Consider the following 15,768-nt stretch of genomic DNA (forward strand, 5'->3'; position numbering starts at 1 on the left):
CAAATTAGATTTTATGACAAACAAAAAATGAATCTGCAGGGTGATTTATGAACGTATTTTGTGAATGACTACTTCACATTCTCACTGGCGGTGTAACATGTTGATTTTGTAGTTTTATACTCGTTGTTTGTAAGTGAAAATTTCTGGTATGTTTTGCACTGATTGATTTTTTTGGGGGGGGATATTGCTGACACTGAGAAAGATTGTGCACACACACACACATAAATACATACACATACAATGACGTCCTCGTTTTCGAGTGTAGCTTGATCATTTTTCAAAGCAGATACCAAAGGCTTTTTTTTTGCATATTGAATGTATTCTGTAGTTATGTTTTTGAAGTATGAAACATTGGAATTGTCTGAGCTCATGGCAAAAATACCAGACTGGTCCATGTTTACGTTGTACATTATGTGTTTGTGTGTGTAAGAAAGTTAAGTGCAGTATCTTTTTTACAATAAAGTTCATTTTGATGTTTTCTTTTTTTTTGCAACACGTTATTGACTTGTACAGCGGTGTATCCTGCATAGCCACTAGAGGGCAGCATTTTTTCACATATATACCAACTAATAAGGGTGTAACTTGAGACAATAAACAGCATCGGTTCAAAAGAGGGAATAACATTTAATGCAAAGAAGTAGGGGAAAAACATTTGCACATCCTTTTAGACGCCTTCTTAAACGAGTTTTGTTTAGGCCTCAGTGAACAGCTGACACAACCAAGTAGACGGGTTTGGATGATCCCGAGATAAATATTTAATTATGATGTTTATCTGTTTACCAATACAGAAAACCTCTGTTAATTCATTCCAACAGGATCTAACTTGAAGATTGATGTCATGTTTCTGTGACCTCTTCGGGTAAATCAATGGACCGACCAATAATCTATGAGCAGGCCAGCTGAGGTGCCTGTGCCATTCTTGCATTTGCTTTGAGTTGCTCATAAAGTGTAAGTGATGGACCAATAATGCAGCCCTATAGATGTCTGTCTTCGGCACTGTATGGCATTGACCACAGGGAATGGGTTTATACTTATTCCCATTAGGCAGGTGACATAACCATCCGTTTATAACTCCGGAGATAGTTTGATTCATTGCATTATGGATATGCTCCATCCATCACTATGTATCCGTGTGAGAGCTTATCAATTACCTATATTGACCCGTTTGCCTAAATTCAGCATGGAACAGGCTGAGTCCCGGGGGGGGGAAGACAATGGGCACGAATTGAACATTGTGTTGGAAAATTCAATATTGTCCACCCTCCGAGGTTTAATTTCTCCGGAACTACAAGTTTTATAACGCAATAAATAACTCTGATTTTATTTCTTTTGTGTCATCACAGCCCGGAGAGGAGCTATTTCAAATGAATATGTGACCTCCGGCGATCAGAGCGGGTCAGCGGCACGGTGGAAGATGAGGAAAAAATGAGGACATCACAGACTACTTTGCTGTACGGCTGTGTGAGTATGGTGTGTGTATCTGTGTGTGTCTATGTGTAAGAAAGAGAGAGAGAGGGAAAGAAATAGAAGTAATGTAGAGATGCAGAGAGCAAGACACAAAAAGTGGAAGAGGGGACAGAGACAACGATGAAGAGAAATGTTATTTTCCGTGCTTGTTATTGTCCATCTGATATAGATTTCCTTGCGGCGGAGGTACAAGGTTAAAAACTTGTCCAGCATAGTTCATTCATTCACATCAGCCCTTTTTCCTTTCTCTCTTCTCTGAGAGAAACGTTGAAGGGGAGCGATGAGTGGCTTATAAGAGGAGGCAAATGGATGGAGGAAAGGATGGAGTGCTGCAGTGTTGCAGACAGAGTGCTTTAGTGATGAATGAAAAGAACAAGGTTGTCATAGCCTGCACTGTAATTTGGGTATGCCATTGCCTTGGTGCTCCATCTATTGGATATTGCTTTTCTGAAAGAAGATTTGGAGACACTGCAAGGTGAGGTACATTGAAAAAAAAAAAAACAAACAAAAAAAAAACATTCAGACAGTAAACAAATTACAAGGTCAATGTTTTTTTTTCCATTTAGATTTGCATTACCATGAGTGCCTGCATTAGCGCCTTGCTTCACTCACTGCTCTATGCAAGGCTGTTTGCACCACTTAAAATGGAAGGATCCGTTTTCTCTTTCGCATGGGGTGCCACGAAGATAAAAAAGAAGAAGTGATTAATTGAAAGCACAAGAGCACACAAAGAGGTAGATGGCGTGAAGCGCAGGCAATCCATCGTTCACATAACAGCTGGTCAAGGAGGGTCTTTTGTTGTAAATCCATCACCGTATTCTACAGCCACCATAACAGCCCGACAACATCACCGTGGCTCCAAGAATGGTAGGTGATGGCTCCTGCACGCGGGCAAGGAAATTGAGTCTGATGATGGCTCATTTGTCTGTATATGACCACAGCAATCGCTCACAGCAGATAGGACCTGTTGTATGACCATGTTAGATTTACATTCTAGACATTAAGCTGACCTTTTTTTTCCAGGTACACTTACAATGGAGGAACAATGCTTTATGTTCATCGACATATTGTCTCTTCTAGGGATCATTCCTGTGTCTTTTTGGTAACAGGGCAGTGTCTTTAACCAATAATCCCACCCTGCCATCCGTTTTCATCAGGCACCTGCCCATTCAGTGATGCCTTTGTAGGTTATTTGTGAAAACCAAAGGCATGCAGACAACAGGATCTGGGCGAGCAAAGAATGGCTGATGCCTGTTTGAGTTGAAGTGCAACAATGTGGGTTGTGCATTTCTGTCCTTAACTTGTAACTGTGACTATTCTGTTTTTTTACACCAGCATTGGTTATGAATGACATCTCCTCTTAATACATGCAAACACACACACACACACACACAAACAGCCATGCACACACACACCCTCTTTAATGCCACATATTCCAAATTATGTTCTGCAGAATTGGAGTGTTGTATGTCACATACCAGCCCTGGATTGTATGGCAGGGGGTAATTTACATGCTGTAATAGGGTCTACATATCACTGCTGTGGAAGATAAGAGAGAGACACACAGAGGACCGCATGTTCCCCGCAAACATGCTGTCATGTTCAGAGGCTCTTATTGACATTTGTGTGACTCCAGGGTGGGCTCGATGCCCAGCAAGATGGAGTATGACTTCTGAGATGACAATGCCGTTGAGTTACTGGAGCATTAGAGTAATCAACTTTACATACTGGAATGAGAGGAATGGAAAAGGAAATGTGGAAAATGTAGAGCGAGAACGAGTGAAGTAGGAGAAAGCGAGAGTGAGTAAAAGAGAGCGAGAGAGAGAGCGAGATGGGTGCATCATTAGATTGGTTTATTTACGTCTTAGGACATTTTCTGTGTGTGTGTGTGTGTGTGTGTGTGTGTGTGTGTGTGTGTGTGTGTGTGTGTGTGTGTGTGTGTGTCCCTCTCCCATGCACTCGCTTGCTCTCTCACTCTCATCGTTCTCTCCCTTTCTCTCCCTCATATTTTTCTCTCTTTCACTCTCATCTTTCTGTTTCTCCCCCTCATCTTTTGCTCTCATCTTTACTTCTTTCTCTCATCTTTCTCTCTCATCTCTCTCTCTCATCTCTCTAATATTTCTTTCTCTCTCTCTCTCTCTCTGTGAATGTATAGGAACATGTCAGATGGGACACTGCAAGCAGACGTCTGTCCTGTTCTGTGTGGTGCTCACTGATCTAAGGGAGCCAGATCTGATATCTTCCCCCATAATCGGGCTCTCTGTCTGAATGTGCATGGTCTCTCGCTGTGTTCAAGACAACTCACAACTAGGGTATTTCAAGTTAGAAATCTCTGACTTCCGACATCACGTATTCACACTGTTGACTTGGACGCTGTCCGATGTCGCCTTGTTTCATTTTGCAGCGTTTTCGAGCAAGTTACTTTAATGTCACTAAACCAGCGAGCTTTAGATAGCCTTAAGTTTTAAATTTCACATGTTGCCACAATGAATGAGAATACACACATGATGCTAATAACATTCCTTTCTTACCATGAACTTTGACGTCTGCTATTTTATTTATTTATTTATTTTTGCTTCAATTTTTCTTGCTGTGGTGTCACCACTGCTCAGTTCGGATAGACCACAGCTCTGAGCATGAATTTCTAACCTGTAATTCCAAGTTTGACAACCGTTAAATCCATTTTTTTCACAAGTCGGATCTAATTTACCAATTCTGAGTTGTCCTGTACGCAGTTCTATGTCCTCCTTTCCTCACTCCATCCTAGCTCTCGCATATAATTTGCCCACGTCTTTCTTCCTTCCTTCTTTCCTTCCCTGATTTCTTAATTTCCTTCCCCTCTCATTCCTTACCTCACTCTCTCTCTTTCCCTATACTTTTTTTTCAATGTCATTCCTTCCTTCCCGCCTTCCCAAATACCTATCTGTTAAAACTGATGTGCTTTTTTTTGTCCCCATCAGAAGGCATTACAACCTTCCAAAGACAAACTACCCCCCCCTTTTCTCCCCAATTGTATCTGGCCAATTACCCTACACTTCTGAGCCGTCCCGGTCACTGTTCCAACCCCTCTGCCGACCCTGGGAGAGCTGCAGGCTATCACATGCCTCCTCCGATACATGTGGAGTTGCCAACCGCTTCTTTTCACCTGACAGAGGAATTTCACCAGGGCGACGTAGCGCGTAGGAGGATCATGCTATTCCCCCCAGTTCCCCCTCCCCCCCGAACAGGCACCCCAACTGACCAGAGGAGGCGTTAGTGCAGCGACCAGGACACATGCCCACATCTGCTTTTCCACCCGCAGACACAGCCAATTGTGTCTGTGGGGATGCCTGATCAAGCCGGAGGTAACACAGGGACTCGAACCAGCGATCCCCATGTTGGTAGGCAACAGAGTAGACCGCTTCACCACCCGGACGCCAGACAAATCACATTTTGAATACAAAAATACCTGCTGTGCTGATCAAACCTATTTTTTCTAGCATGAGAGAAGTGGTAGCTATACCTCATCCAAGAGAAGTCACATGTTGTGGTGGTTCTCCCCGAAAAACAAACGAAGAACGTGAGCATGAGTCTATGGGTGGTGATGGTAGCCTTATGGATTTACGCTCCACGCCTTTCTACAGCACCAGAACCGAGCATGACAGCCAAACCGACCAGAAGGTAATTGTTTCACCAAAAACACAAGGCAGTATTCAAGGACGATCGCAATTTCTGAATACATTTTCCAAAACCTCAGGTTGTTTGTTGTTGCTGGCAACGTTCCAACAAAATGGGACTTTGCGTGTATTACTGAAGTGGTTTTGTGAATTCCAGTTCAGGCTTCAAAAGATGAAAATACAACGATTCCCATTTGAGTCTGCAGAGATTCAGTGAAAAGTGTTAAATCGTTTTCCTCTCAACGTGTGTAGGCTCTGCGGCTTATTATCGTGCCCCCCCCCACCCCCCACGATGACTTTGGAGAAGGTATCGAGCAAAAGCAGACCTGGAGTACTGTGGGTTTTTCTGAATGCAAACTTAATGAAAATTCATTCTGCCCCATACATTATTAGATGCAAATATATGCGTTGAGTAGGAACATGCAAGCAAACACATACGATGCACATGTACACACACACACACACCATTAGTGCACACGATAAGTCACACAAAAGTCCACATATTCACATGCGGGGACACAAAAATATCCATGCATTCACACATGGAGACAGGCAGACACACACACACACACACACACACACACACACACACACACACACACACACACACACACGGAGCCAGTAGCTGAAAGCAGGAATGGAAGGGCCCTGAGATAACGGTGGTGACATCAGAAATGAGAGTGACCCTTCTGTTTTCATGTTCCAATGTTCCCTGACCCCCACCCCCTCCGTCCCCCGCATCCTCATCATGCAACAATACATTTCCCATTAGCGCCTCCCCCCGTTGCGCTCACCCTCTATCACAGCTCCACAATATTTACCCTAAAAGTGACCGGATTCAGGAGAAAAAAAGTTTTTGTGTGAGCCTGCGTCTTTGTGTGGGTGGGGGTGGAGGGTGTATAAAAATTCATGTGTGGGGGGGGTATAAAAATTAATGTGTGTGCACACATCCATACATGGAAGCATTACAGTTCAAAAGTTCATGTGCACAGGTGTGTGCACTGTTTGCACGTGTGTGTGTGTGTGTATGTATGTATATGTGAGATGGGTATTGCTTAAATAGCTTATGAAATGCCAAATCGTTTCACTTTTCTCCTCTCCTCACTCTTTCTTCCCATCCTAGTCTCCACACTCCACCCCCACCCCCCACCTCTCTTCTCCTACCCCTTGTGAGCTTTTCAATTAGGTAATTACAGTGGCAATGAAAAGAGCCTGCTTGGACACTGGCACCCTATTGTAGAAGCACCTGTCCCCCTATAGACGGCAATTACCTGCCGTGTTGGAGGAGAGGTTGTGGACCATTTTGTGTGTGTGTGTGCTGTGTATATGGATCTGTGTGTACAGTATTTGTGTGCATTTTGGGTATACAAGCACCCTTGTGTATGAGTGCATGAATGTGTATACGTACCTGCAAGTGATTGTGTCTACGCATGTGTGATTACACAGTACAGGTGTGTGTATGCCCATGTTCCTGCCCTGCACATGCATGTGTGTGCACACATGCACATGCATCTGTATTCCTCCTTGGGAGTCCAGTGTGTGTGTGTGTGTGTGTGTGTGTGTGTGTGTGTGTGTGTGTGTGTGTGTGTGTTTAGTGTTTACAGATCTGACTGCATCTGGGAGATATAGCACTCAACTGCACTGGCTGTGAATCAATAGACCTGGTTTGGGAGAGAAATGGATCCACAGTACTCCGGGTCTGCCAGCAGTAAGTGAGCACTGTAGCCAATCTTTAGGCTTTATGCTTAAAACAAACTTCATTTCTAATACATCTATACTTCTGTATATGTGATGTAGAGTTGGTTGTAGTACAGGTTTAAGTTTAAAAGAATCAGGGAATGGAGAGGGAAAAGCGTGGACAAAAAATGGACAAAATACGAAACAGTCTTCATAATCTTTCAAGGGGAGGATATGAAATATAATACATGAAACAAATTTTGGCTCAAGCCTAGATGACAAAATGAAAAAGACAAGATGGAGAAACGAGGCGAGAGCTTGCATGTAAGGATCCCTTGTGGCTCAAATGTATTGAGATGCAGCTGATAGAGTGTGGTTACTGAATCTTGTATTTTGCAATAAACATTCAGTGCTTCTTTGATGATGACGATGTTTTCGTCAGGAAAACATCGTCACAGCATGCCGGAGGGAAAAAAGGCAGCAAAACAGCGTGCGGTTTCTCTCAGGCAGCAAAGTGTGTCTACACAACATCTGCATCTACAACAGAACGGATTGTCTTGTTTGAAATGAGCACACTTACATTGGAGAGTAAAGCATTTTGATTGGTTAAGCACAATTACAGAAGTTTGAAGAAGAGCTCGACAGATAGGGAGAGTTTAAATGCAGAAATGGTGTGATTTCGAAGATAAGACATTTTTTAATTTCTTAAAGAAAAAAAAACAATCTTACATGACCAATATGGTAAGCATCCATTAACAAAGATTTAGAGCATTTGACTTAAGTAATACAACACTGTCCCTCAAATGAGCGTAAAAAAATATAAATTTGACTTGTGAGTTTTCTCAAAATCAATCTATTGGTGAATTTATGTGTTGAAATATCATTATACATACACTGTACATTTCAAACTACTTATTCCATTGGGTAGCGGTGGTGCACATGTCCAGGAAACACAGTATTGGCTGTAAATTTGGTTAAATAACACCCCTGTTGATCTTACCACAGAAGCTGGCTGCAGCGGCTCCCTGGTGTGTTAATTTAAACCTTGGCCCGTTTTATGGGGAGCTTCCATTGATTTGCTTGGACAAACATGCAAAGGTCTCGAGCTCTGTTAAGACAAGGCAAACGCCTGCTATAAACAGACAAGAAGTAAGGTGTGTGTGTGTGTGGGGGGGGGGGGCATGTGTGCTTCACAGCATATAATTCTCGAACCTCTCAGGGTGGCAAAACACATCAATAACACGCTTACACGTTTGTTCCCATGGCAATAAGGATCTCTTGTGTTAATTAAAAATTCCTGGTTATGGCTTGTGATAGAAGGGTTAAAGTGGGAGCATCCCCATTAGGTTTAGTGCACGCACACACACACACACACACACACACACACACACACACACACACACACAGGGACGGATTAAACCAATCTGGGGCCCGTGTTATACCTAGCAGCGGTGTCAATCAAGAAATAACACTCCGCTGAATGTCGTAATTGACCAATCAGAATCGAGTATTCAACAAAGCCGTGTAACAAACTACAGTATAGGCTACTGACATAAACATTAAATATGGCTGCACCCATATTGAGTAGGAATTAATTAGCGTAGCATAACCAGTAAGGTTACAAGATTATAAAAAGCATTTTACACACCTCATATGTGCCAACAATTTATACAAGCACCGAAAAGAATCGGAATACACGCTTTGGTATCAATATTGCAAAACGCGTGAATAATAAAGTAAATAAAAAAGTTATCAGCAAGCCAATCAGGATGTGACAGTGATTTTTCGTGATACAACAGCAACGAATAGTGCCTGTAACTGTGGCAAACACGAGCGCACAAGATAACACGATATAGGACTGATAGACAACCCAATTATCGTCTCACGGCGAAGATGGTTACCTAGCCTGCCTGAGCCGGCCTTTAAGTTACATCTCCAAACGCCAAATCAGCAGACACAGCATTAAGTAAGAAACCCCCGTGGTCTTACCAGGCTTTAAGCATTATCTCCTTGTCTCAGGCAGTCTTCCTCCTTGACTTTCTCCTGGAAAAGTCCTCGACGACATCATTAAAATCCATGGATCTCAATAGGTCTGATTCGATAGCCATAACTGACAATGCTTTCAGCCTCTTTTGGCCCACTTTTGATCTTAGTTCGTTTTTTATACGTGCTAGTAGCGAAAAGGAACGTTCACCTTCACAATTCGTGACGGGTAAAGTCAGGAACAGTTTCAGTGCGATAAAAACGTTTGGGAAGGTCGAGTTGAGCCCATGTTTGATCAACATCTGCAGCAGTTGTGTGGGGGATTGTTGACCAGGCTCATCTTTCACACAAAAAACGAACTGTAAAAGTTCGTCGGCCAAATCTTTTTCCAAGTCATTTGGATAAGCAGCAGCCAATTCCATGGCTTGCTTGCGAGCGTCATTCAAATCAGCAGGGTTCTTTTCGAACAACACCCCAAAAAGATTGTTCACCTGCATATCGGCCTGCAGTCGGTGATCCAGACAAGTCAGTAATCGATCAGTGATAACATTAAAAGTTTCAACTCTGAACTTCTGGCTTCCTTCCAGTGATGCTGCAGGTTCGCTCGAGTCATTAGAAAACACCCTCGGCTTCCTTTTGCGATGCAGTTCATGCTGGTACTGTTTAGAAACACCGTTGACGCTTGTGGCAGATCTTTCAAAGTCTTCAAACTGATCTCGCAGCGAAGCTACAAAATTTCTCAAAGAGTCCAGTAATCCGACTGCTGTCTTTAAGTCAATGTCATTCTTTTGCAATTGAACACTTGTCATTTTAAATCGTTGAAAAACAGTGTTCCAAAATTTAGCCATAAAAGCAGTGTCAAGTTCGCCCAGTTTACCGTGCAATGAAGCAGCCTCGCTTCGAGTATCAGCTGATTGATTCGCATCCTCAGATAACGCCATCAAGGCTTCTCTGATCGGGACATAACTCTGGCAAAGTGCTTTCGTTGAATCGGCTTGACAGCTCCACCTAGTATCCGATAATATTTTCAGCGTTAGGGAGCGGCTGTCACTGTCACCACGAAAAACTTTGTTCCAACGGTAGGTAGACGTGGAAAAGAAATTATACAGTGACTGTAAAACTCCAAAAAAATTACTAGCGGTTGGGCAGCTGTTCTCAACACTGTTAACCCCTACTAAATTCAGGGAGTGGGCAGCGCAAGGGATGTAGTGAATAAGAGGGTTACGTTGTCTCAAATGACAACCATTGTAGCGCCCAGACATGTTACTAGCGTTGTCATATGATTGCCTACGACAATTTTCCAGCTCCAAACCCAAGTCGGCGATCATTGATAGCACACAATCCGCGAGGCTTGCACCGGTGTGGTTTTCTATGGGCTCAAATACTGTAAATCGTTCAACGACTTTTCCATCATAGCTTACAAATCTAAAAACAAAGGTCAGTTGATCAACATGGGATATATTGGGCGTTGAATCCACAATTACGGAAAAATATTTGGCCTGCTGGAGTTCTGCAGCTATAACACTTCTCATTTTTCCCCCATCAAATCGATAATCTCTTTACAAATTGTTGAGCTTAGATAAGAGGTGTTTCCCCTACCCTTTTGACCATATTTCTCGATATGCTGGGCTAAAAACGGATCGTATTGGGCCATTAGCTCGAGAATACCCAAATAGTTACCGTTGTGTTCAGAGCCCAATAATTCATCTCTGCCACGAAATGCCAGTCCACGCTCGGCCAGAAATTTAATCACTGATACAGCTCGTCGCAGGACCTCCTTCCAATAGTGACATTCTGACTCGGAACTGCTGAACAAGAGCAGAATCGACAGTCCCAGTTCCCCTTGACCGATACATTAAAGCCACCATACTGTTCCGATGGTCCGGGCTTTTCTCGTGCTCTCCAACACGCTCTGGGTGCTTCCAGTCGCAGAATCCATCGACAAACGCATTCTTTTTCATTAGAAATAATTTGCAGGCAAAACAAAAAACACGTCCATTTAATGGAGAGTAAATCAGCCATTCACGAGCCACCTCTTCCCCGTTAGGCAAACGACATAAAAACAGTTCATTAGAAAGTGATCTTAACTTTCCATTGATTTCCCGAGCAGATGCAAGATATGTCCTGCTTCTATTCTGACAAGCTGTCGGACCCTTCTGAAGCAAACAACACATTAAATGTTCACTAATCCTCTCACCCCGCTCCCCAGGATCGCTGATATATTGTTTGTGATTGTTGTCATGCTGCTCATCACCGTTTTTCTCCACGGTTGGGCTTGGCGGTTGCTCTTGCTGCAATAACCCCCGAACATGGCGACAGTTAGCTCGCCTGCTGATGAGCAGCCACTTTTATCCAAATGCTGCTGCTGTCCATTCATGGCGGTTGCTGTTAACGTTAGCTCATCTTCAGTAGGCCTAACGTTGCTAGCTTCATCACAGTTGCTAACGCTTGGTGGTAGTAGCGCTTCTTGTTCATCCTTATCCGGAGTTTGAGTTTCTTTCTTTTTAAAAAAAACTATCCAATTTTGGGATCTTTTGCAACTCGGACGCCTGTCTTTCAACTTTTTCCTGTTTTGTTTTTCTTTTAAGGAACCCACTAGCATAACGCCTCTTCTCCATTTTTGTTTTTTGTATAGCCTACAATGACGTAGCTACGTACTTGAACGTGAATCATGATCATCAAGAGCAAATCTATTGGCACATGATGCAATTTATTTTAATTTTTTAATGATTTTTGTTTTTGTTTATATGTGTAGCCTATAACATTTAATTGTACATTGGTGCTAATGAATCCATATTTGAAATGATACAGGAATATTTTTGGCATACAATTGGAAAAAAATATTTTGCCACCATGATTGAGAATTCTAGTGAAATCATGTCTTATATAAACCCTGGTAATCGACATTACCTCTTGTAATGATTATTTATAGAAGGGGTAATCATTGGGTGGATTTCAGAGGACGTAATTTTGCTAATCTTTGGGGCCCCCAGAAGGGCGGGGCCCTGGGGCCCGGGCCCTGTCGGCCCGTGTATTAATCCGTCCATGCGCACGCACACACACACACACACACACACACACCAAAACAAACAAACAAACACACACTATAACTAAATGTACAACACCGAATCCTACATCTTCGCTCAATCTGTTTATGGCCCCGTTGTTTTCTCAAGACGGGCAAAGTGAGGGATTATTAATACAGCCAAACTGACATTCTGTCCCGAGCCGAGTGCCTTTTCAAATGATGTCAGCGACTTAAATGCATTTCGAGTAATGGTTTGGCTCTTTGGCTGCCTTCCAAGTTGCTACAATCAAGTGCATTCTGGGAGAACATATCAATGATGTTTATCAAACATCGCGCCATTGATGTTCCGGGAGTAGGATGCGAGGGAGGATATGAGGATGATAATGATCAATCACTGACAATGTCACACAGGGCCTAACAAGGTCTCTTAACAATGGCACACGGAGAAAGGGAAGTAATTGGGAAAACACATGATTATCTAACTAAAAGATAGATTCGTACCGTCTGGGGAGGCACATGTTGCGTGGGAGAGGTGATGGGGAGCGACGTGAGTGAGGGCTAGAAAGAGAGGCGGGAGAGAGAGAGGGAGGTAAAGAGACTCCACACAAAACTGCTGTTTATGCTAGTGTGGTTAGACAGGTTCAACCTTAGGGCTGCTGCAGGCTCTGAACAAAGTGCTGTTTATAGCGTTGGATCGTGGAGCTGGGCAATACATTGATATATCAATATTGTGACATAAGACTAGATATCACCTGGGATTTTGGTTATCGTAATATATCATAACTTAAATGTTGTCATTCCCTGGCCTCAAAGGCCATATTTTGTAAAATGATGCAACCTTCTGAGCACAATGAATAATGAATGCCTATACTAGCCCAGTCATCATATCCAGATTGCTAATGATTATTTCGCAACATCTTCTTGGGTGTAAATATCGTATGAAAGCACCAACAGTCAGCCCCAAAGTATCGTCACATTGCTGATTTAGTTTTTGAACTCATTTGTGTTAGTGTGGACATGCTCTCAGAGTGATTGCCGTTCTCTACATTTGTTTGATTCTTGGAGTTGCAACTATAAAGATTTCCCATTTATGATCCTGCACCTTCTCGCCCTACGTTTGAGATTGGCAAAATCGGAGAAGGTATGAATACCTAGGCCCAAAGAACTTGTCCAATGAGGTTGGATGACATGTTGTGCAAACTAGTTTGTTCGAAGCTGTTCAGTGTGTCTGTCAACAACCGTGTCCAGCCAAGTGCATGTCATGTATGCCTATTTGTCAGTGTCCTTAAGATGCCATGGACTTCCTGGTGATCATCATGTAAATAGGAAGAACATATGACAAGTTAACCTGTTACCTGGGGTCGTATCTAGTTATGGAAGTCTATGTTGTGCTATCGCAAAAACTTAAACTTTACAGTGAACGTTTGTTAGCTGTAAACTCCCACAATGCACCTCTCCTCCGAGAAAACCTATATCTCATCATCGCTGTGGGACCGTACAATCCAAGCACTTGAGGGCAGGAACTTCCCAGATTCATCCTAGGAAAAAAATATTCACATACAGGACATGTTTTCTCGAGGTGTTTTTTACACAGGGATTCCGCAATAACGGCATAATGACTTGTTTTTACGCCGTTTTTTCATCTCATCTCATCTCATCATCAGCTGCTTCTCCATGGTGGGTCGCAGTGGCAGCAAGCTAAGTAGGGCACTCCAGACGTCCCTCTTCCTAGCAACGCCCTCCAGCTCCTGGGGGATCCCAGGATGTTCCCAGGCCAGATTGGACATATAGTCCCTTCAACTAGTTCTGGGTCTACCCCGGGGTCTCCTCCCAGTTGGATGTGCCCAGAAAACCTCCAGAGGAAGGCGCCCAGGAGGCATCCTAATCAGATGCCCGAACCACCTCAACTGGCTCCTTTCGATGCAAAGGAGCAGCGGCTGTACTCCGAGCTTCCTCCGGATGTCCGAGCTCCTCACCCTATCTCTAAGGCTGACCCCAGACACCCTACAGAGGAAACTCATTTTATCTGCGTGTGTCCACAAGCTCACCCTTTTGTAAGGGTTGGAACGAAGATTGACTGGTAAATTGAGAGCTTTGCCTTCCAGCTCAGCTTCCTCTTCACCACAACGGTCTGGTATAACATTCGCATTACTACTGATGCTGCACCAATCCGCCTGTCAATCTCCCGCCCCATCCTACCCTCACTCATGAACGAGACCCCAAGATACTTGAATTCCTTCACTTGAGGCAACAACTCATCCCCAACCCGGAGCGAGCACCCCACCATTTTCTGGTAGAGAACTATGGCCTCAGACTTGGAGGTCCTGACTCTCATCCCAGCCATTTCACACTCGGCTGCAAACCACCCCAGTGCGTGCTGGAGGTCACGTTCTGATGAAGCCAACAAAACCATATATGCAAAGAGTAGAGATGCATTTTTGAGGTTCCCAAAATGGACAAACTCCTCACCTTGGCTGCGCCTTGAGATCCTGTCCATGAATATCACAAACAGAATTGGAGACAAGGGACAACCTTGGCGGAGTCTGACACCCACTGCAAACGTGTTTGACTTTTTGCTGAGAATGCGGACACAGCTCTCACTTTGGTTATACAAGGACTGGATGGCTTTTAGCAACTGCCCCAGTACCCCATACTCCTGCAGTACCCCCCACAGAGTGCCCAGGAGTACACGTTCATAAGCCTTATCCAAGTCCACAAAATAAATGTAGACTGGTTGGTCAAACTCCCATGTCTCCCTCAGCACTCTCACAAGGGTAAAGAGTTGGTCCATTGTTCCATGGCCAGGACAGAATCTGCATTGTTCCTCCTGGATCCGAGGTTTGACAATCGGTCAGAACCTCCTTCCAGCCCCCTAGAGTAGACTTTCCCAGGGAGGCTGAGCAGTGTGATGCCCCAATAATTGCAGCACACCCCCCAGTCCTCTTTAAAATATGGGAACCAACATCTCAGTCTGCCACTCCACACGTACCCCAACCTCCACACGACACGGAAGAGGCGTGTCAGCCAAGACAGAGCCTTCAGCATCTCATCCACACCCGGCACCTTGCCACCGAGGAGCTTCTTAACTACCTCAGAGACCTCTGCCGGGGATATGGGTGGGGCTTCCCCTGAGTCTTCAGACTCAACTTGCTCCACTGAGGACATGTTAGCCAGGTTCAGGAGCTCCTCAAAGTGTTCTTTCCACCGCCTGACAACATCCTCAGTCCGGGTCAACAGTTCCTCTCCCTGGCTGAACACAGCCTGAATCAAGCCCTGCTTCCCCTTCATGAGTCGCCGGATGGTTTGCCAGAACTTCCTTGAGGCCGACAGAAAAGTCCTCCTCCATAGCCTCGCCTCCTCCATAGCCTTACCAAACTCCTTCCATACCTGAGTTTTTTGCTTCTGCGACCGCTGAAGCCGCAGCCCTTCTGGCCTCCTGGTACCTGTCTGCTGCTTCAGGAGACCCCGGGGCCAACCAAGCCCAAAAGGCCTCCTCCCTCACCACCGGTGTCCACAAGCAGGTTCTTAGGTTGCCACTTCGACAAGCACTGATGATCTTATGACCACAGCTCCTATCTGCTGCATCTGCAATAGAGGCTTTGAACATGGCCCACTCAAACTCCATGTCCCCAGCCTTCCTTGGAATACACGAGAACCTCCTCCGGAGGTGGGAGTTGAGGACCTCATGGACAGGGGCCTCCGCCAGACATTCCCAGTTCACCCTCACTACATGTTTGGGTTTACCAGGTCTGTCCGGCAGCCTTCCCCACCATCTGATCCAACTCACCACCAGGTGGTGATCAGCTCTTTTCCTCTCTTCACCCGAGTGTCCAAAACATACGGCCGCAGATCTGATGATACAACCACAAAGTTTATCATCGATCTCCGGCCTAAGGTGTTCTGGTACCAAGTACACTTTTGAACTACCTTATGTTCGAACATGGTGTTTGTTATGGT

This window comes from Lampris incognitus, chromosome 3 (genome assembly GCF_029633865.1).
Source record: "Lampris incognitus isolate fLamInc1 chromosome 3, fLamInc1.hap2, whole genome shotgun sequence".
Taxonomy (NCBI): Eukaryota; Metazoa; Chordata; class Actinopteri; order Lampriformes; family Lampridae; genus Lampris; species Lampris incognitus.